Source organism: Varroa destructor, unplaced genomic scaffold, assembly GCF_002443255.2.
Source record: "Varroa destructor unplaced genomic scaffold, Vdes_3.0 BEIS01000004.1, whole genome shotgun sequence".
NCBI classification, from domain to species: Eukaryota; Metazoa; Arthropoda; class Arachnida; order Mesostigmata; family Varroidae; genus Varroa; species Varroa destructor.
Genome location: NW_019211457.1, coordinates 43,151,057 through 43,172,634, shown reverse-complemented (window position 1 = coordinate 43,172,634; position 21,578 = coordinate 43,151,057). Strand labels below are relative to the sequence as shown.

Genomic DNA, 21,578 nt, shown 5'->3' with positions numbered 1-21,578 from the left:
CCCGACGGCAGTGGCAGCGAGGTAGTACCGTAGCTCGCAAAGCCATTGAACCGTCACGCTACTAGCCAGCAGGCAAATTACGAAGCGCTGGTGGCTAGCGTTATGTAACCATACATCAAGGTAAAGTACGTGGGAGACGAAGGACATTTTTTGCTTGCTTCGCTACTCCGTTTCTAACAGCGAACAGGCTGAATGGGCGTACTGAGGGGAGCCTGCTGTTTTAGCGAAGATCCTGCCAAACCAAAAGAGCTCAAGCCTATGCGTTGGTTTTCGTTATTCATCGTTGCCCCCGCCACGTTGGCGTTGGCCGCATTTCTATGTTGTCTTCACTTCGCTTTCGTTAGCTTGAGCTCTGCCTGCATAGCTCGACTTTGATGCTTTTATGTCGTTCCGTTGAGGACGTACGTGCGTATGTGTATATACGTGCGCGAGTTTTACGCTAAAGCGGTAATTTTATTTAATTGTGCCTTGCGTACGGTACCAACGTCAAGCTTTGTCACGCAGTCGACATGGCAGTAACGATGACGCAGACGCGATCCTTATACAGTCGGAACGGATTATCCTAAATGAGGCCAAACTATGCCGGAGGCAGACAGGCGACATGATTCATTGTTTGTCATGTGCGCCCCAGACAAGAACCGGCGTGGAACGGCAATTCCCTTTAGACGCGGCCCCGAAGCGGCTCAAGGGGTGGAGTATTGCTGGTCGTTCTACCGACATGATTGCCGTCACCATCGGAACCGCCCACCCAGAGGTTCCTGAAAAGATTCTGTGAACAGGTTCAACGCGGCGGCGAATGTCCTTTACTTCGTTAATCTATGGTAAGCATAAGAAGAAACATACCACGTAAACCAGATGAGGCCTTCAGCTTCAGGCTGCTTCAGTGCGGCGCATTCTTTCTTTGTTCTCCTGCCAGCCTCACCAGTTACCTGCAGCCCCATGTGGTCATAAAGCTCAAAAGGCAACGTTTTTTGCACACAAGGCTGTAAGTCTAAGCCTGGCAGGCAGCGTATATATCCCGGGAGAATAGCCTTACAGAAATTCACCATTATACGAAACAATGCGTACGGAATAGGGTGAGCTAGTACATACTAGCTAATAAGTGTTTCTAAACTAATAAAAGCCAAGCGGACAGCATAGCAGATAGGCCAGCATAAAAAAAAAACTGTCATTTTGATAATACTATATGATAATGAATGACTCGTTAATGAGAACAAATACGTAGAAGAGACTCGGGTGATGAGTACATACGAGAAAGACCAGTAACGTTTTCTTTTGTAACAGATTCGTTACCATCGAGTAGTTTTCGTAGAGCCAATGTTACATGAGGGCTGGTATTTATAATGTTTATTTAACCATATATCAAGATTACAAGCAGAAACGAAGTAGGGGGCAACGTCGCGACATGAAGTATACATTGTTAGCACAGACGAACGTAGAGACTTACAATGCGCCATGGATTAATGCAACGGTACAGACGCCGGTACAATCCATGGTCCCTGGCAGCTCGAATGCTATGGGGTATTCATGAAAAATAATTAATGTATCACGGACAGCCATCGAAAATTACAGCCGACAAAGGTTGCCCTAATGTACAACATATTTCTCTATTTGTTCACTCTGTAGATTTGTCCGTCTTTTTATATTAAAACAAGCGTTTGAGACAGAGAAAGAACGAGTAAAGAGAGAGGAGTTCAGGATTGGCAATCAATGCGATTTAGGCACGTTTGCAGGGAAACCCTTTATATGTATTTTCGTCTGCTAATTTTTGAGATACTCAGATGGACAATTTAAAAATGATTATCAATCACCATGGACTCCTAATGTTGTGCCTATTATATTGTGTCTCAGACAAACGCAAACCCGAACTAAAGCCATCAGTGTAAACAGAGAACAGCAAAATATAGGACTACTATATCGTGCCATCTCATAGCAAATCGATAGGGTGCGACGGTATAGAAAATAGGTCCCACTCTCGTTGCATTGTTTTCCGTTCAGTCCATATTTTCCCTTTTCTCTTTCATCTCGATGTTGTTCACCCTTGAGGGATAGTGTCGTCTGCCTATCTAGCTGGTCCTAGTCCTAGTTTGGCCTGTCTCTTTTTTTAGGTGGTGGATCCCATTCACCTGTCCATCGTCCCATGTTTGTACGGGCGCCGCATCGATCAACAGCACAGAATGGGCGAGTAGATGGCGTAGGCGTCAAACCTAACAACAGTGACACAACAGTTTTGCAACTGCGAAAGCCGTTGCGGCAGAAAAGCTGTGCTTCAGCTTACGGGTGCTTTGGCCCAGCTATTAAGCAGCAGTCGCTAAGGGAAGACTGCCGATATTGTACTTAGGAAAGCACCGTACATACGCTGAGACGACAACTCTGTGGAAAGCAGAACCAAGAGAGTTTAACTTGCCAAGGCTTGCTACTCCAGCTGCGCTGTTGCTCTCGCCAACCCTTTCGTTGGCGCGGTTGGCATGTTATTCAGGGCAAACCTCTTGGCCACAGGGGCACTTTCCGCTCAGCATTTTACACCGTTGTTCATTTATCGTCTATACGATTTCTGCCGACTAACTGGTCTGTAGTGTGCTCGTCTAATGCTTTTATAACTACTAAAGGTGAACTTTTCCTTTTTATTTTTTTCTATCAGGTCGTACACTTCTGTTGTTTCGCTGGACAGTTTCGCTGTCTGGATAAGGCTTATCTATATAAACAAACACTCCGTGTTATTTCAGCAGAATCAAAACGTAACGATGTTTCAAATAGAGGAACTATGAACTCCCACCTTTTGCATATTTGTAAACACATTTTCTGAGTATTGATCACCTCTTTAAAGCTAGATTTCCTAATACTATTGTCATGTGTCTGGTACAAAATTAATTTTTAGCTGGCGATCGCCCCAGAAAAAAATAAAATTTAGACCTTAGGGCAATTGCACTGGGCATCAATCAAAAAGGGCCGTCACAGAACAAGACTTCTTGCAGTGTTTGTTAGATTCCACGTACTAATAAGATTCCAAATCTAAAATTACGAAGCACGTTCCCCTACAATCGAACTGCAAAGATGAACAACTATTGCATAAGTTTTTTCTGTCGTGGAACTTGCTTCGTAGTCTAATTACGTAGCCGGTCGTGTAGCGGCGGTTTTTTCTGTATCTCCCGGACCCTCTTTTTCGTTTTTTTAAGCATAGAAGTAACAGTCTGGACGCTGCTATGTTCTTGCAAACAAACGAAGATTCAGGGGCGAACTAGCGAAACTACAACGGAAGTACTCATTGTCCGTTCGCTTGATAATGAATCGTCGGCCTCTGTTACCTACGGTCCTATAGCAGCAGCAGCAGCAAGAGGTATAAATGGAAAAGCAGCCGACGTGGCAGACGCAGAACCTTTCTCGCGTTTTCTGTCGTTCCGGCGACAATAAACAAACAGAGACAAAATGCATACGTAGACACGAGGAGAGCAGTACAAACAGTATGGCAACGGTGAGCATCACAACGTTACAGGTCATCGAGAGCACTAATCGACACAACCCGACGTTACTAATGAAAATAGGCTAGGCTGCTGCCTACGACTTTGTCATACATACTTAGGAAATCCGATCAAGCACGTGTGTATGTGCATGCACAACACGCTTGCCAAAAATGGCGCGGCCGGGAGGCAGATACCATCATTTACATAGACGTTGCTGTTAATGGTGACGCTTCTACTGTTGAAAAAGCGGCCAGTGAGAAGCCCAGAACACCCAGAGAAACAGTCATCGTCAACAAACGGGTTTGAAAAGGAAACAGGCGAAAGATGCCAGCACCAAACAGGCAGTGGTTGTATACATAATGTGAGGGTAATTAGAAGTGCGAGAAGTCAAGAGCCAAATAGTGTGTACGACATGAATAGGATTGCATGACGTGGCGCACGTTGGTCAGTTGGCATTAGTAAACCTACTACAGGCTGTACGCAGAGACGGAGTTGTAGAGACGCGAGAGATCGGAAGAGGCCGACCATGCGCTGAATAAAACCCAGCTGTGTTCGTTTTCATTGCTTGGGATTGAAGGCAACGTTAGTGATGCATTAGCAAGAGTCAATTGCTAGCGTCGATAAAGGGAAGTGATAGGATCGTCCCAGCCGATGAACCTTCATAGCAAATCTGGCTTATATCACTCGTTCCATCATAAGCATATGTGAGATTTTTCTCATCAATTAATTATGCGTAATGTTTCATGTTTGTGCGATGCATCTGCTACGCCGCCCTGTTGACAGCGGGACACGGAATAATCGCGTTATGGGGGCATCCTTGCTATATGGCGTTCTCTACTTACGCACAGACGGATTATTCTCTATATATATACATATATATATATATATATATATGGGTCGTACTTGTATATATTTCCTACGAGCACTCAAATCTATAGAGTAGCTACTCAAGTTTACTATACGATGATGTGATAATGTTATTCCTACAAAAGACAAGCAGTTAATTTCGACACAGATACACTTTGTACGTTGCAGTATTGGTGTAGGTAGAAAATTATATCAAGGTGGATTATTAGTGCCGTAGCAATGAAAAATATGCGTACGCACGCCTGGTCTTTCCTCCATAGACTGCGTAGGATATTTGATTCATCAGAATACTTCGGGACGCTACGGAAAAAGGTAGGGACAACATGACCCTACGAATGCGTCACACCCGACGCTGGTCATCTGCTTGCTGTGATTCTTTGGTAATGATTTTTGGCTATGCCACAGGTCGATGTTGCAGGTCAGGGGACCTATTTTTTTTCGCAAGTGTAAATTTACCATAACGATTCACCTAAACTTAACGACGTGGAAAGAATGATATTCCGTAGAGCTCAAGTTCACGGATCCGATTATACTATCCTTACCTGCTGCTCGATCTTTAAGGTAACAAGGTAAGCAGTTAATTGGCTAAAAAAATAATGAACCAGGAAGAAAAAAAAATATTCGAAAAAACTTTCTCGATGCTTGTGCCAGCAAAACAGTTTACGCAGTTAGATGCAGATGCTTAAAGTGATCTCCTTTTACCATCGTTTACGACATTCATTGTCAATGTAAGAGCCAGTCATGTCTCTCGCTGAGCAGTCAATTCTAAGGCAACAAACATTGACTGCTTTTCCTATGGTACATCGAATAATCTGTACATTAAGAGAAATATGGTAAAGACATGTGCTTTAAGCCTTTACTCGCATTTTGTGCGTAGCAGCTGACATGAAGCAAGAATAGGCTTCCAATTAGGAAAACGTTGCTTTTTAGTCCAATTATAAAGTGCTTTCTCTCTAAGCATACTTCGGTGTATATACATATGACTAGCCGACTGACTGGCGTTACCTATAAGTGCTGTTAACAATTTTCGTCGATTTTTTCTTTGGAAAGGCCCCCAGTCGCGTCCCTGGCACTCTAATGCTAAGCGTGGCCATGCTGCGCCCTCTACTTAAGCGCCTAATGGCTTGACCTAACTAAGCTCGAGTGTACCTACGGCCCTACCACCCATTCTACCACGTCATCATTGACAGCGTGCTTAGTGCAGTACCATTTCGCCCAGAATCAGTCACTGGAGCTCTCCTCCTATGGCTCCTCGTTCGCTTCAATCGTTCAACTTGCTAATTGAGGCAGCTGAGATTGCTTACCACTCGAACCTCTTGATCTGGTCACCCGTCAGCCTTCTTGCTGCAGCCATAGGCTGGCATTTGCGCTCTGCCCAAAGTATAAAGCCGACCACGAATGTAATCCGGACACGTGAGGGTACAGGCGTTGGGCTTTATTAAATCCGGGTGCTATAAGGTTCGCTCGTAGCAAATATTGGAAATAGGAGAACGGCTAACGCGCTATGGGTCTACCCGATTTTTACTCTCTGGGGCGGCCTGCGTTAATGGATTCCTATACAAAGGCGTAGGAATGTGTATGTCGCTTGGTGCCATTCTTCATGGATTGTCCCCGTAGTAACTGCGATAGTCATGCCCAAATTCCCTCTAAGGGGATCCACCATGTGGTACTTGTACGCCAATCGAAATGGTCGACAAAGCAGGCTCTGTCCCTTTTCTGGCATATTCTCTATTGAGGGTCACCGGTCCTGCGCTAAGCATTAACCACATCCTAATGTAAGCAAACAGCATTGGACGAACATCGTGCCTATAGTGCGCCTGGGTTACGAGATTCGAGCCTTATTGTTAGTCGACTTATTAAGCAATTCTGCTAACTGGCAATGATGTGGGTGGCAATGGGTGACTGTTTGGAATACTAGTGCACTTAGGGTGACTAACACTCATCATACTTAATAATGTCATTTTAGTCCCATTGGCCTATACCAATTGCTTGTTAAGGCTGCGTTCTGACCAAGGAAAAAGTACAAGGTAATATTTCTAACCAAAACAGCTGCAAGGACAGACCTGCACGACCCGGAAATTTTTGAGTGTTATAATCGCACTTCACTGAGGCTATACAGACTCGTACCAACTGCTGGAGATCTGGAAGCAACTGAGTTGTTGAAAGCGATAAGCGGTAGCTGATTCCAAGCAATTGCGGATGCATGCCTCAAGCCATGTTGCTCAGGACCTATGACATGCCAAACCATTGCGACTCGATGCAGTCGCACGTGGGTGACAAACTAATATTACCCATTAGAAGAAAAGCTTGCCAATCAATGGGTTAACTTATCTTTGCCTCAGAGATTGCGTGTCTTCAGCGTTGTTTCGACAACGCCTCTTACATGAAGTACACGGCCTAACTTCAAACTCGCAAAGAAATACAAATATTTTCATAGCACATTTTGTCATCGTACAATATACGCTGAAAAAGAGGATACGGGAAAGCAGAAAAAGGAGAGCTTTTTGTTTTCTTTAAATAGTAACAATCGTTAGGTTCGTACGTAATGATTTACTAAAATAACGAGAACAGATTTTTTTTTTTACATATTTTGGCTTCTGTACGATTATTATGAGCGTACATTTAGCGATATAAAAAATCGTATGGGAACAATTGTCAAACGGTAATCGCAACGCAGCCGATTTTATTTGTGGTATTTTTGAAGTTAGTGTTACAAGTTTCTTGATCACATGTTCTTGGTAGCCACGTTACTCAAAAAAGGTCTGCTCCATAAATAGCCAACATCTAATGAATCTAAAAATCAGAACAGATGCAAAAAAGCGTTTAAATCATCTTTTACCCCAATAGGCAATGGGTTTACTGCTGCCTCTAGGAGAACTTAAAGATATTACAACCTCGAAATCATAATGTTTGAAAGTGACTAACGCTTGCAAAGTTAGGACCAGTTCCGATTTAACTGCGGTGAATCAGCGAAAAAGATTAGAATAAAATAAATGTACTTAGTTTTGGTGTACGGTCTATGGTGAATGATAGGTCCCCCAAAAATAGCTCTATTCTGAGCTTTTCGATGAGTGAGTGAGGGATGATAACTGTAAAAGCTACTTTATGTCTCCAAAATCCTAAAGCCTTATTACACACATCCTAAAGCCACAGTACATTAGTGTCGTTGTTAGTGGTATGCGTCTCTTCTCAGATCTGACTAAAGAAAAGTTTTCATGGAAACACGCACGTGGTTTATGTATTCTGACGGCAGCTATTTTACCAGAGATCAATTGACCAATGCCGAATTAACGCGATTTCATTACCAGATATTCGTTTGAATGCACCCATGTGCAACGCGTATCTCACACTACTCAGCGGAGAAATCCTGTCTTCACTTATATGCATAAGCTCTGGCCAGCGGAGCATTCTCCTCTTAAATCGTATCCCACCACTGACGTCCATTTCCTTACGCACCACTCATTATAGTTGATCAGCTATATCCCAGCTGTAGAAAATGCATAGAAAGATGTATATATTTTATTCGGCTCATCGTTTCCGCCGTTATCATTGTCGCAACCACCTGTAAAACGAAGGGTGGTTGATGAAAACGCCACCATCAGTCCTTGTCAGGTCTACGGTTGGGGTCGGTCCTCGCCTACAAAGGAACTGTCTATTGAACCTGCAGCCCCCGTTCCTTTCTTACTTCGATGGTAAAGAAACATCGCCAGACATACCAACCCAAGCCTAGCCGGCGAGGTTAGCTCGGAGGGATTATCGGCTTTCGGATCAGCTCAGCCATTTGCGAGATATTGTAAGTGGCCTTATTTAAGGAGATAGGAAGTCTCAAGGGGCGCTGAAAAACGTAGAGGGTATCGCGGACGCACAAGGAGCGGCACAGTGGTAGCGATCACGACACGGTGGGAATGGCATTTAAACCTTTCTTCCCTTTCCTTGCCAAGGCCACCTTCTTTTCTTTTCGTGCCTAACAGACAAGCAAACAGCATCCCTGAAACCTAATATCGCCACCCCAACCGTTGTTGGCGTTACGCCAACGTACATTCAACGGTACCTGTGAGTCGTTGCTTGTAAGACGTGACCATGAACTCATCGCCGCATTACGTGGCGATCAATCTTTTCTCATCATTTCTCATCCAGAAAGAGTACAACCACTACTGCTAAAGTTAGGACAAAACGCTGTCTTCTGTACCACACTATAGAAAACGGTACTGTTCAACTGGACTGGGCAGGGCAAAGGACGTCCAGGCAAGCGATCGGTAGCAGTCGTGGCTTATTCATCCGTCGCGGGCACGGCAGCAGGGTGCTCAGAGCGAACACGCGGTAAGAACTAGCAGACTAATTTTATTTATAGCCAGAGATCCATCAGTTCTCCGTGGAAGATTGGAAAACCGAGAAAAGAGATAGACGAGCGAACAGACGATCTGTCGTCGATAACCGTTTCATCTCTTTCCCAGAATAGAAGGTATTCTGCGTCTATCGATCGCAGTACCAAGATTTAACTGTTCGAGGCCATCGAAGGGCACCTATGACAGTGGTCGCAGTTATGAATAAATATGTTCTTAAGGTAAGCTTTGCAGATCGACAGAGAAAACAGCTAAGAACAAACAACACACATGCACGTGTCTAGGGGCCAGGTTTTAGGAAAGGCAAACTAATAATGATGATTATATGATTTGATGATGACGATCAAGATGGTAAATGACTATTGATTATTGACTGTCGTTTATTTCTTGTGCATTTATAGCCGGGGGATTTCCCTCTCGTGGCTGTTCTCTAGCGGAACACTTGAGTGCTGAGTACGTCTTTGCAAGACGCTTTTAAATAAGGAGAGCACGTTTCAGATCAGAGGCCACTATAAATATCTGAGAAGGATGTCGCGTCCCTAATCAATGGATCTACCAAATGCAATTAGCGGATGCTGGCGTCAAGGTACATAGAAAACTTTTGCGTATAAAGAAGACGTTATAGGTAGCTTGTATTGCTTTCTGGTAAGTTGCTATAACAGATCAGGTATCAGGATCGTCTCGATCAGCTCGCCTGACGACACGTTTTCATTTTTTCAATTTTCAATCTGTGATCCTGTTTTTAATATAAGTCGAAAAGAAAAAAACTCTAATTGAATTGAAATAAACTTTTGTTTTTCAACAACGTTCTAAGACACTTCGTAATGGTAAGCTAAAAAGTACATGGTCTACGCGCCAATGCGCTCATTAGCCAGATGCTATTCACGCACGGCCCCGCCATTATCGTCTTCAAAATTGTATAAAATAGCTAGACGTTACAACTAAAATATGATTCGTTGGCCTACCTGAAGATCACCATTACCATAACATTTGATGCCCAACTTCATCCGACTATCCGTGTTAATTGTCAAAGTTAAATATTTACCATGTTCGCTTATGTGGGTGGTATTTGCCACCTGCCAACTATGCTGAAAGTATGGTTGTATAAATAAACAGCATTTCTGTCTTCTTAGGCCTATAAGATTTATTAAAAAAATTTATAAAAATTCGGTTATTTATCTTATCCTCATTTTATTTTTCCTGGAAAGACTCCTCTGCCCAATTAAATGTGAGGTTTCTCCCTACCGTAAGCACGTTTGTGCTGCATCCAATCAAAATTAACTCAGTCCTTTGATCAGCTAAATCTAGGTCTTTCTTAAATCGGAATTCCCGCTGTAAAATAATAGGCTTGCCAGTAACTAGTGGGTGCAAAGAGGCCTGCTTCGTTGGCCACAAAACTAGACAGTAATTGAGCTGCGAAAACGTCGCGCTCTTAGTACACGACCTGTACGTGGGTGCTATCTAAAACAGTCGTGTTTGAAGCCTCTCATGAACCCCGTTAGTGATTTAGGATGAATAATTTGCCCGGCTAACAATGGCCACGCTCCTTCGTAAAAATCAGAAAAAACCTCTTATAGGTTAATGCGAAAGATTTACGATTAAAAACGACATTAAAACATATCAAAATATCCAAAAATACCTACTCACGTATTCTGCTAGCCCTATTTCTAGTACATTAGGGATGTCTCCGTGGTACTTGGCCATAGTCTAAATCATGAACGTACTGCGATCGCAAAGCAATCACTTCTCCTTATTAACATAAATCATGTATATACTTTATAGGGAATGCGATCCAGCTATCCAGCGACATCATCTGAACTGAGAAGACCAGCGCTCTTGATGCCTATACATCTTCACATTTACATTAACGCGCTCATGTAATACGCGCTCAATCTGTCAATGATACTATTCGCCAACAATGATATTGCCCACCCTTGCCAAAATAACTCAAGTTTTTATTACGATACACCGACTTTTGGCGGCGATGACCTTATACAACCATAAACAATTCGATCGTTCGCTGATTTACTATCTAGGCTCGCCTGATCTAAAATGCAGGCCAAACCAAAGGCCTTAGCCCGTACGATTACCGCTCGATCCAAAAGACTGTTAGCTCGGATTCACAGTTTCACACTGGTCGAGTGACCTATATATAAGCTGTTAAAGAAATGTTTTGTGGAGCTGCATGAATCTATTTTATACAGCAGTATTAATTTAATAGAAGAACAGTGAAAAAAAAACAATCACCCAGATTTCTCTATTTTTTCAATTGTCGAAGTACAGTGATCCTTTATCGCCCTTTTTTAATATCGTGTACTAAATAACTGCACGCGTACGCGCCCCTGTAGATGCTGTAGTTGTACGGAAAGCACAACTGACATATACGCACTTAATTGAGATTTTAATCAGTAGTTGTCCTTTCCTATTTGAGGGCCCTGCATGCCTAAATTGTACTATTTAGAAAAACTGACATTTTTTGATTGTGTTGCTAAGTTATACACATATGCATAATTCAATGAAACAATCAAGTAAGTCTTCAAATAGAAGAAATAGAAAAACAAAAACATGCCTGCGAATCATATACAGATTATGTATACTAAACCCTGTGCAAAACAGAAATTATAAGCAAATTAATGCGCAAAACACATATAATGTATATATTGGGCTGCGAGAAAAAATATTGATTTTTTCAAGGCCAAAATCGGACGATATATGTTCATATAGTAAAATGATGTCACTAAATAGGTATGACTTTCTGCCGTACTATAATCTCATCACCGTCTGATTTTTGTAGCTTGTGGGTAAAAAGCTGTCACAAGTGATCCTAAATTTTGACTGAAATTAAATTCACAACAATAAGAGAGTTCTATAGGGACCGAAACGGCTTATTGGCGCAAGGTCCGGACTATACGACGGACGCCTAAAAATTTCCCATCCATTGTGCATCAAATCTTTCCGGGTGGCTAAAGGTATATGCGGTCTGGCGTTGTCATGGTGGAAGGCAACGTCTTTTTTGTTCACTGGTTTTGATCGATTTTTGTTTTGGCGGCTTGTTGTAGTCATCTTATTGATTTATAGTACAAACACGAATCAGGCGACAGCTCCTACTAATGCATGATTTCTTCTCAATCCAACCAAACACATAACATCACCTACCTTCGAACAAGAGTTGCAGAAGCTTCCTTGAGCCGTTTGTTCTGACAACGCATCCTGATCATAAACAATGTAATTGTTTATGGAAACGTGTGTAACAAAGATACAACGTAAAATATATATTTGCAGAAATGTATCTTTTTTTTCCTTCAATCTGAGAAAAAGCGTTCCAGTAACGTCAGCAAATCTGCGACCATCGGATATAGGTTTTCAAATGACAGCAACAGCAGTCCGCCGCGACCCATGTTACTTGCTATTAGTAGCTAGCTATTGGGAAGAAAGAGGTTAATACTTTTTCGGCAAGATAATATATGGAATTGTTTGAATTGCTGAATTCGCCTACATCCTTATCGCTGAAACAGGGCTAAAGATGCTTTACTTTTAGGGACAGCAAAAATGAAAAACAAGTTAGCACCAATTTCCATTTCTGCAAATCTATCATAACCTCAAATAAGCTGAATCGCTGATCCCATATCTTCTCCTTGCTATGAGCATCACACAGCGTCTAGACACAGACTGTTGGCAGAAGAGATAGAATAACTATGACTATTTAGACCAACCTGAGAGGTCCTCTACAGTCTTGAGTAGGAAAAACGATCTTCTTCCATGTTTTCTCCCACTTTACAACTTTACACGGCTATATGATTTTTTATGTTATGTTACGTTATGTTAACTAACAAAGAAGTCAAACGAGGCGCAAGCTGCGTTTAATACAAAACCTGTTTGTGTTGCCATATATTGTCGAGATGCTTGATTTTACCGTCCTGCTATGTAACAGAATATAGGAGACTGGTCTCGAATCGCACTGAATTTACCGCTATGAGACAAGCAGTTAAGCTTCCTATTTCAGGTGTATTTAAATAAGCTTCGAAGACATCAATATTATTACAAAGAGATCTACGTGAAACACGAGACTGTCGATACGTTTCTTTTGATAGCGTTAAGCTGATAAATAATATACATCATTGTCCTTCATTGTTCCGCTTACCGTCGCCCGCGCGACCAAAGTCACCTTAACGAAGTCTTCCCAGGGGCTGCAGTGTTGCTATAATTTCAACCTCACAGAACCTCTACCGGCCGATTCAGACGTCGTGGAAAAAGGGGAAAAAGAAGTTTTCACAACTTTAGTCGTATTAACTGAACCGATGTCTATTTGACCAAATCGTAAGAGTTACGTACATTGAGAACACTACGACCTGTTCTGGATAGAGGCTATTCTGGGCTTATGAATTTGAGTGAAGCCATAAGTTCGTTTCTTCGTTATGTTTTTCAGTCAGCCTTCATTGAAACAACACTGACAAAAGTCAGTTGAAACAATTCGCTAATATGACCGTGAAATATAATTTGAACAACGAAAAGGCTGCCTCTAGTCTGATTTTATCGCCGCCATTGCGAGTTGTCGGACTTCCGGACTATCTTTTTTTAGATCTATTTTGAGCTATCATGTCAACGACGTCCCATCCTGGCGCGGACGGCTGGTTGTATCATTGAAAAGTAGGAAAAGAATTCCCAGGAAGGTATTGCTCAAGGAGAGAAGCCCGCAAAAATAGGTGGTCCCTTTACAATGCAGTGGCAAAGCCTCTATAGGCAGACGGAGAGCCACGGACCCAGTTGTCAATGCTCATAGAAGGTGATCTGCAGGACAGTGAATTCGATTTATAGATAGACAAAATAAGATGTTCCCATAATTTACGAATAGACAGACATACGCATGGCACCGGAAAGCTGGCCAGCTAAACTGAGTACAATATTGTCTTTGAAGGAAAGCCATAGAATTTTAGGAAGAACATCAAGGTATGTAGCAACTTACGAGCACAATTATGATACTTATAAAGTTGTGTTAGTTAATAGTAATATAAAGAACAACAACGCAGGCCTGTGTGTTATAATTGAAGCAAAATTAGACTATTGAATATAAGACCTTCGCAATGGAATCTTTTTTATAAAGCAGTAACCCACTGGCTAGCACCTGAGGCTGATGAGTTTTTCATCACACTGATAAGTTGCGCATCTGTACAAAACATATAATTGACGGTGTTTACCGAAAACAAAATGCGGGGTTTCGGTTGAACCAGAATTTGTTGAAATAGAGGGAATATTTAGAAGTTTGCAGTTCTGCTACCCACCAAAATTCAGAGAACAAGGCATAACATGTTCAAGCATCTAACGTCGTGCCTTTACCTGTATTTCTATACCAGCTAAGAATAAAGGACTCGAATCAAGAATACGCATTATATTAATTATAATTACGTCATTAATTATAAACAGGTATCATTTCTCCTGAACTGTCACCTTAGTGTTATTTTTAGGAAGTAACTGTGACCTCTTCGTCCGACACGGGTTGTCTCTGAACTGGTTGTCTTTACCACTAGCTGCAGAGCTTACCAGCTATTTTGCCGAGTGCGAGATCCGTTAACAGCAGTTCTCTCCTATCAGCTGTAATATTGCAAGTATAGACTAGTTCTCGGCACTCGAAACGATCAACTGAATAATATGCCTGAGGTATGTGACAAGCGATCTGCATTATACAGTGGTATGGTGGATAGCTACCAACAATACTGTTTGACCATATGGCCATAAAAATGATTTTGTCCTACATGAATTTTTCGTTGCTGGATAGTGTTAGTGGCCAGGCTAGGGATCCTGAATAGAAATCCAGATTTCTCTCGACTCAGATAGGCGGCTATCTGTCTGGACTAAAGGTTATTAAATGCAGGTCGCATAGGATTGACTTTGGACGTCATCAGGCCAGCTACGAAATAGGCACCTTATTGAAAATTTGGCCTTTACTTATAGCTTGGTCCTTTATATTTGGCACTTTATATTTTCATGGCGACGGTACGATCTGAACCAGCCACTCCTGTCCCTTTGAGGTTTCTAATTGATAAAAAAAAATGGCAAATAAATAAAGACCGTCTGACAGGCTTGATAGACAAAATCAAACGGTTTGACTTACCTAATTTGAGTTTATTGATAGATTGTACTTCCAATGAGATCAGGCCAACAATTTCAACTCATCTATATCTTAGCAACAAAACTCTGAAGGCTCTCATGCAGTAATTTCACTATTATCTATGGATATCGATTCGAATTTTCTTCGACTTTCCAAATAAAACACTGTCTAGCCATATTTGGGAGCTAGCTATTTTTTTTTCCATTAAAAAGATCATTGGATTCTAGAAAGCTGACCGGCCGGCGAGCAGAAGGAAAAACGCAAAACTTTATTTTCGAAATATTAGTATTTCGCTGAAATGATTTAAATCGACTGAAGTAGAGTCAGATGGATTGCTTCGGTTGGCTCACACTGCTTAACGTCAATTGATGAGAGAAAAACTATAGAAAAAAAAATCGGGCGTTCATTTAGAGATAATGTGTGACAGTGTATTACATAGGGAAACAGCAAAGGCATTTACACGGGAAAAAATTGCCCAAAATACTGATTAGCTTTTCAAAATAACTGACCTAACCTAATAGAAAAAACACCACGAAAGAACCTACCAAAAGGCTAACAACTTCGGATCAGGCGAATCCGGTCTGGCGATTTCGGAGCAGCGAATCCTAAGCACGTTTTATTCAATTTATAATATAAAACCTGCTACATAGTTACAGAATAAGAATATTAATTTACCCACGATGCATTATATGTCAGTTCTAGTCTTTTGTTTTTTAATTTTCCTTGATTCCTCTCTATCTACAATGCGCCGGTTTGGATCGAATCGATGTTCAAGTGGAAGGGATGACGGTAACCGTGTTCGGTTGACGTGAACGTATCCCCATCGACTCCGTTCTATCCGAAACGATCTTCTCATTTCCTGTCATTAGCAATAATCTTCAGAATGTGCTTTGTCGATGATAACACCGTTGTCTGTCTGCTACGTTGACCGGCTATTTTGTTTCGCCCCATAATCGCGATTGAATGTTTTCCACATATAAGCGAATGTACATATCTACTATTTTCGATTTACTCTGTACACGCTAATCAAGGTACTCCCCTGTCCATTTGTTTTTTGCAAAGAGAAGCTTAAATTGGTCCCGTTAGATCCTTTTTTGTTCTGACTCGCCTTTAGTCTCGAACTTATCCTGCCTTGCATTCGTCTTATCGAAAGGGCGCCCTTACAGCAGCTGAATACTATGCAGCAGCAGAGGCAGCATAGCACCACACTAAAATGCACATATATGAAGCATGTGTGATTGCGTGTACATTAGGCCAAGCCTCACAACACCCGAAGTCCAGCTGGAGTGAATGGTACGTCGCCTTGAACAGTTCAACGAGGCTTGCCGCTTCATAAAACGAGCACTAGGGGGTGATGATACCCCGGGTCACCGAGACAGCTTTCAAATATCTATCATCAATTTACGAAATATTTTCAAAAATCCTTCAGTCATTTATGGTTTTCTATGCATGAATAGTAGGAAGCCGAAAGTAAAGCAGTAGCCGTAATAGCGTAGAAAGAACAGCTCGCTACTGCTGCTGCTGCGGCACGGCATTCAAGCTTGTAAGTGATGATGGTGCTGGTCGCGTGTGTGTAGGGCAACCCTGTGGGTTCGCTGTGAATAACCCAATTCTTTTAGTTAAAAGGAGATGGTCGAACGAACTAGGACTGGTTGGATAGGATCATACAGAGCCCGAGTATGAATTAGTGAACGGGTTTGTTCGCCATTTTTGCTTTTGTACCTACCAGGGTACTTCTACTGCTGTTATTACTTCGACTATTTCACCTAGATAACTAGCCGAATAGGACCGCCGGGGCCCCTCGAAGATAGCTAAGGAGGCTGTAGGCTCTATTGCTTTAGGCTACTATGAAATCGACTGCGAGTCGCCCTGTATGAACCAACGACTTGTTCGTTCCTCTCTGTTTTTCGTGCGCGTTCCTTATCTCTGGGCCAGACTCTGTGAGCAGAGCCGCCCACGTTCACTGCCTGCATTCCTACGTACCGTCGTCATTTCCCATTCAGCCATCCGGCTCTACGCCTCTCGGGTCCTTTCTGCGCCTATGAGAGCTCACAGCCATCGTCGCTGCCCACACCGCTAACATATTTTACGCCTGCAAACTTTATGAATAGACAGACGGTACAGGAACCCGACTGACGACAAGCAAACAAAGCAACGATCGAATGAGCACGACAAAGGTCTGAGTACTACTCAGAGAATAGTCAGAGCGGCCTCCCTCACTTATTATGGGAGCCCGGCGGCTGAGACCCGTCCGTTGTGACAGCGTACGGTCTCACTTTGGGTTCAGGATTGATCAGAAACGTCTCGAGTTCTCCTTGGCAGTCGCTAACGCCTTTGCTGCGTCTGCACCCGAATATCGAAGAGGTTCAGTGAGTCTACATCCGTAGATCTGAATGTCAGGGGATGACTTTACGACCTTGGGGATGAGTTTACATTACGGACTAATTTAGACGGCTTTTGTAGTTGGTGGATCAAAACCGACACTGTCTATTGGTGCTTATTGCTAATGAGTTAAATCCTGAACAACAAACCTATTTATTTGTTTTATTTACTTGCCGCTATGGTCAATTGATCACATACAACCGTGTTCGTTGGCATTGGATTGTTATTTAATTGGCATTGAGGTATGATTGACTGACAAGTAGAAAACAAGTCTATTTCGGAATTTACCTATTCGGACTAATATTCTAATAGCCTACTCTAAAGTATATATATGCATATATATATATATATATATATATATATTGGCACTTGGATAAGGTACACCACTAGTGAATATGGAACTCGTCAACCGATGACCCAAATGTATACAAATTGTATATTGTACAAATCTAAGTTGTGTAACGCGGGTGCATGGCTTTATAACATTTTCGTAATTATTTCTATCACTGAAACTTAGTTACCTAGAATTAATACCCAAATACTTACTGCATACCCAAAGAGTACTTACGGCAAACAGAATATTTCCTGTAGTCGAATTTAGTTGAATGATGCCACTTTGTTTTTCCGTTTCTTACACATCGCAAAGCACTCCCCGATTTTCAAGAAAAACGGGTTGAGATATAGGTTGAGTCTGCGTAGGTGTTTGCTAGCGTCGCGCTTTGACCTTCGCCTCTGAGCAGTCCAACGTGTAGAAGGGATTACGGTACGACGAGGGCAGAGTTGTTCCTCTTGCTCTCTGCCCTTGAAATCAACTCATTTTGCTTGTATCATATATAATGCACGTCTACAGACTCATTTCTGATGATAGTTCATAATCTAACCATCCTTTTTCTCCTGGGATAGCATTTCTTTAAATGTTTGCCCACCTTTTCCATGTATGTCCAATGTTGGCATCTCGCGCTTGAAGTAACGCTTCAAACCCTAAGGCAAATTCATACAAGGATTTATGCCCATATCAATTTTTGTCGGCTTTAATCAGCAAGCAATCAGGCTTCAACTACAGATTGGATAGGTCTACAAAGAGCAAACAGGTTTTGCCTACCACCCACCTGGACATCATCCGCTGTGTATAGTATTCGTCGTGGAAAAAATGTGTATTAATAGGATTCCTACGGGTAGGTTGCTATTGCCAACGGAAATCGTCTTACGAAAGCCGGAAATTCTATAGTGAGCTAATGGCATAATTTTAAATAATGAATTTATAACTCGTGTTCTGAACGAGTCAACGAGCTATCGGCTGCTTGCGGGATTTCACAGCTTTAAAATTCGTTCAAAAAAACGCAAACGACATCAGTGTCAAAAGTTATATATCTGAACTAAACTCTTCAAATCTTGAGCTATTTCAAATGATCTTGAAGAAACGGTCAGAGGAAAAACATTCTCACTATCGCAATAGCCAGAGTTGTGTAGTTGCAACTTCCGAATATTCTTTTCTTTGATTTGAAGCTGAAAATCTAGTTGAAGGTTATTGAATAATCAAAATAGATTTGGTTCACATAGAACTTTTATAGATCGGTACTTGCCACAAGTCTTTAAGCACAAGGTCTTCAATAAGGTTCACTTGAATGAATAACACAAAAGTAAATCCCGGATTACCATAAACCAAAATGACAAATAAAATCAAATGCGCGTTTACAAGTAAAATGATTTCGTCCTCGGCCAACAGCGTATACTCACCACGGCTGTGTAAGAGTTTTCGGTCCGTCCGTCCGTCCCACCTTCGGGGTAACAACGTTGCTTCCCTTTTTCCTTAGCAGGACCACAGACTTTGTTCTCTTACGATGCTTTAAACTCTCTTTATCGATAAAGCTCCTGTTATGCCTCATCACTGGAGATATTTTGTCGGATTCGCTGGCGACGCTATCTTTTGTCTACCGTATTTATCAAAAAGGTTCCGTGATAGAGTTTCCATCATGGCTCGGCACCTACATAAATATTAACCTATGTTTAACGAAGACATATCCCTCTACTGTGTTGGCTGTTTTGTAAAAAACCTCAAGGTCGAATTAGACATAGTCGGCAGAAATGCAAAATTAACAGACAGCAGCAGTAGAATGTCCTTTTCATAAAGTCTAGCGTATACTACAATATAAACGCTGTGCCCTACTGCAAACAATAGGGTCATCCTATAGATAAATTGTTATATTTAGTCAATATAACAATGCGTGCACATAAACACCTTATTCACAATAGGCCGCGCTATCAGCTTCCGTCTTCCCACGTAAAACCATTTTACTATGAGGCAGCTATGCCAGTTTTTTTCCCTAGTAGCTTCTACCAGTTTGACACAATACGAGAGAGGAGAAAAAAAGGAGCAAACACAGGCATAAAAATATGGTATCAGGCAAAATACAACGCGCACTTACATGAACTCTAGATAAATTTCGTCGCGGGAAAGATCTTCGCGCTTAAAATTTCAGGAAGCATATCACGTTGCTCCGTCCTGCCGTAGCTCGAGGCGAGAAAAGTTAGCATATCTGCGAAATAAATTATTAGATTAGAAATAAATAGCGAATCCTATTTATTTCTAATCTACATACATTCCAATTTTTATTATCTATTTTTAGAACTCTAATTTAGGCCCAAATCCTTGTGAACAGTATTACAGCTCGATGGAGAAGAACCGATTGGCTTTACAATTACGGTTGACCTGCGTCAGTTTAAGATGACTGATCACTGCTGATTGGGGTGGATGCCTTTACCGTCGGCCTATCGATCGTCCGAGAGTCCATCATCCATCACTACTGATCGTTATCGCAGATGTTTTGCTGCTTCATCTTCCTTCAATCCGCCTCGGCCGTCGCCATATTTACATCCATATATAGCGTAAGTATTGAGTGTGTGCAGATAAAACCAAGTAAAAACGAAATAGAAAATGCAATGAGTGTTAGCACTGGAAATTATGTTGGTCTGGCTGATACTGTTTTGTTTACTTTAAAGCAGACGAATTATCATTGGTTATGCGTGCGCGCATAATATTGCGTTAACTTTGTCAATATTATCAGCTATAATATGCTTTCTGAAACAGAGTATCGGTATCAAATAGAGAGAGAGATGATTAGAGTGATGCTTTTATGGAATAAAACAGAAAGTTATTAATGATAGTGGCAGTAAATAAAAAACGACGAGTAGTATTGAACCGTGTTGTCGTACAGTTCGGGATGGTCACAACCCCATCCAGGTTACGACAAAAGCTTTTTTCCTTCAAAAAAGCTTCAAAAAAGTTTTTTTCCAAAGAAATTCACTGGATAGCCCTCGAAAATCGATTATTGACCCAACCCGACAGCTGAGCGAGCTCTCTAAAGCATTTGAGCAGTTCGTGTCCCGAAAAATAACTCTATAATGACGCTGCGATCGCCGTAATCATGTAATTCGCACGTCTTCGTTGTTCACGTCACTCATTATTCAGTCACGATCGAGCATGACCAAGGACGAGGAAGAGAACAAGGATCTGTCACATAGAAACCTTTTGCACTCATGTTTGCCATCAGGTAAAAACATCAGTCAAATTATTGGCGAGCCTATACGGAAACAAGGTCGCGCCGACGAACCAACTCTACTTTAAGCTTCAAAACTGCCGAAACGCGCATCACTTAATTTCGAAGCAGCAGACACCTATAGGAGAAAAAGACCTGAAGAATGCTATGGGTCATTGAGACCCAAGGCGGGAAAAGGTAACTAATTCAAGCATTTTGAAGGAGGACATCATAAGATGTACCTATCCCGCGAAAGAGAATCAGATACAATTTACAGAGAAAGATATCAAGAACTGCAACGTTGGATCGAGCTGTGCTAAAAGCAGCCTTAATCCTTCGTGGAGCCAGTTAATGCGGTATAGCGCGGGTACGGCCAGGAGCACTAATGGAGCACATTTTGCCTTTTTTGTCCAGGTATCGCTTTTTGCGCATTGGGGGCATAACCTGGAAACTTCTGGCGACCGCCCACAGGACCACAGAGAATCACCCCGAAAGTCACTTGTTATTCATTCTAGCGTCGGCGGTCTATTCGTTGTTTCTTGTCTACGTGAGTCTGTATCGGGTTCGCGCATGGAGCGTTTTAATCAAATCGCCGCGTTCTAATAGCTTGAAACAATTAAGCAATTAGGGTAAGCAAGAAAGGGATAAAAAAAAACATAAGCAAAAGACATAATTTGTGAGGTATAACAAAACAACGGTGAGTAGTCGTATATTATGTACACCATCGTTTTCATAACTCACATTTGAACTAACGTTTTCTTCGACATCAGTACGCGCCAAATGAAAAAAATGCTCTTCTTGCATGAGGAGTAATACAGGGGTTGAAAATAATCGCGACAGGCACGGTATCTCTGACTTTGAGTTCACTTCACAAGCGTTGTCA

General features: G+C 41.9%; 1 long non-coding RNA gene across 1 annotated transcript; it reads right to left on the bottom strand.

The window, feature by feature from the left end:
• Positions 1–17,745: 17,745 nt before the first annotated feature.
• LOC147756244 (uncharacterized) lies at positions 17,746–19,697 on the bottom strand. The gene is made up of 3 exons (XR_015326134.1): positions 19,586–19,697; positions 18,897–19,144; positions 17,746–18,140 (listed from the first exon to the last, which is right to left on the bottom strand). It is a non-coding gene; the product is annotated as an uncharacterized LOC147756244 (long non-coding RNA).
• Positions 19,698–21,578: the final 1,881 nt, after the last annotated feature.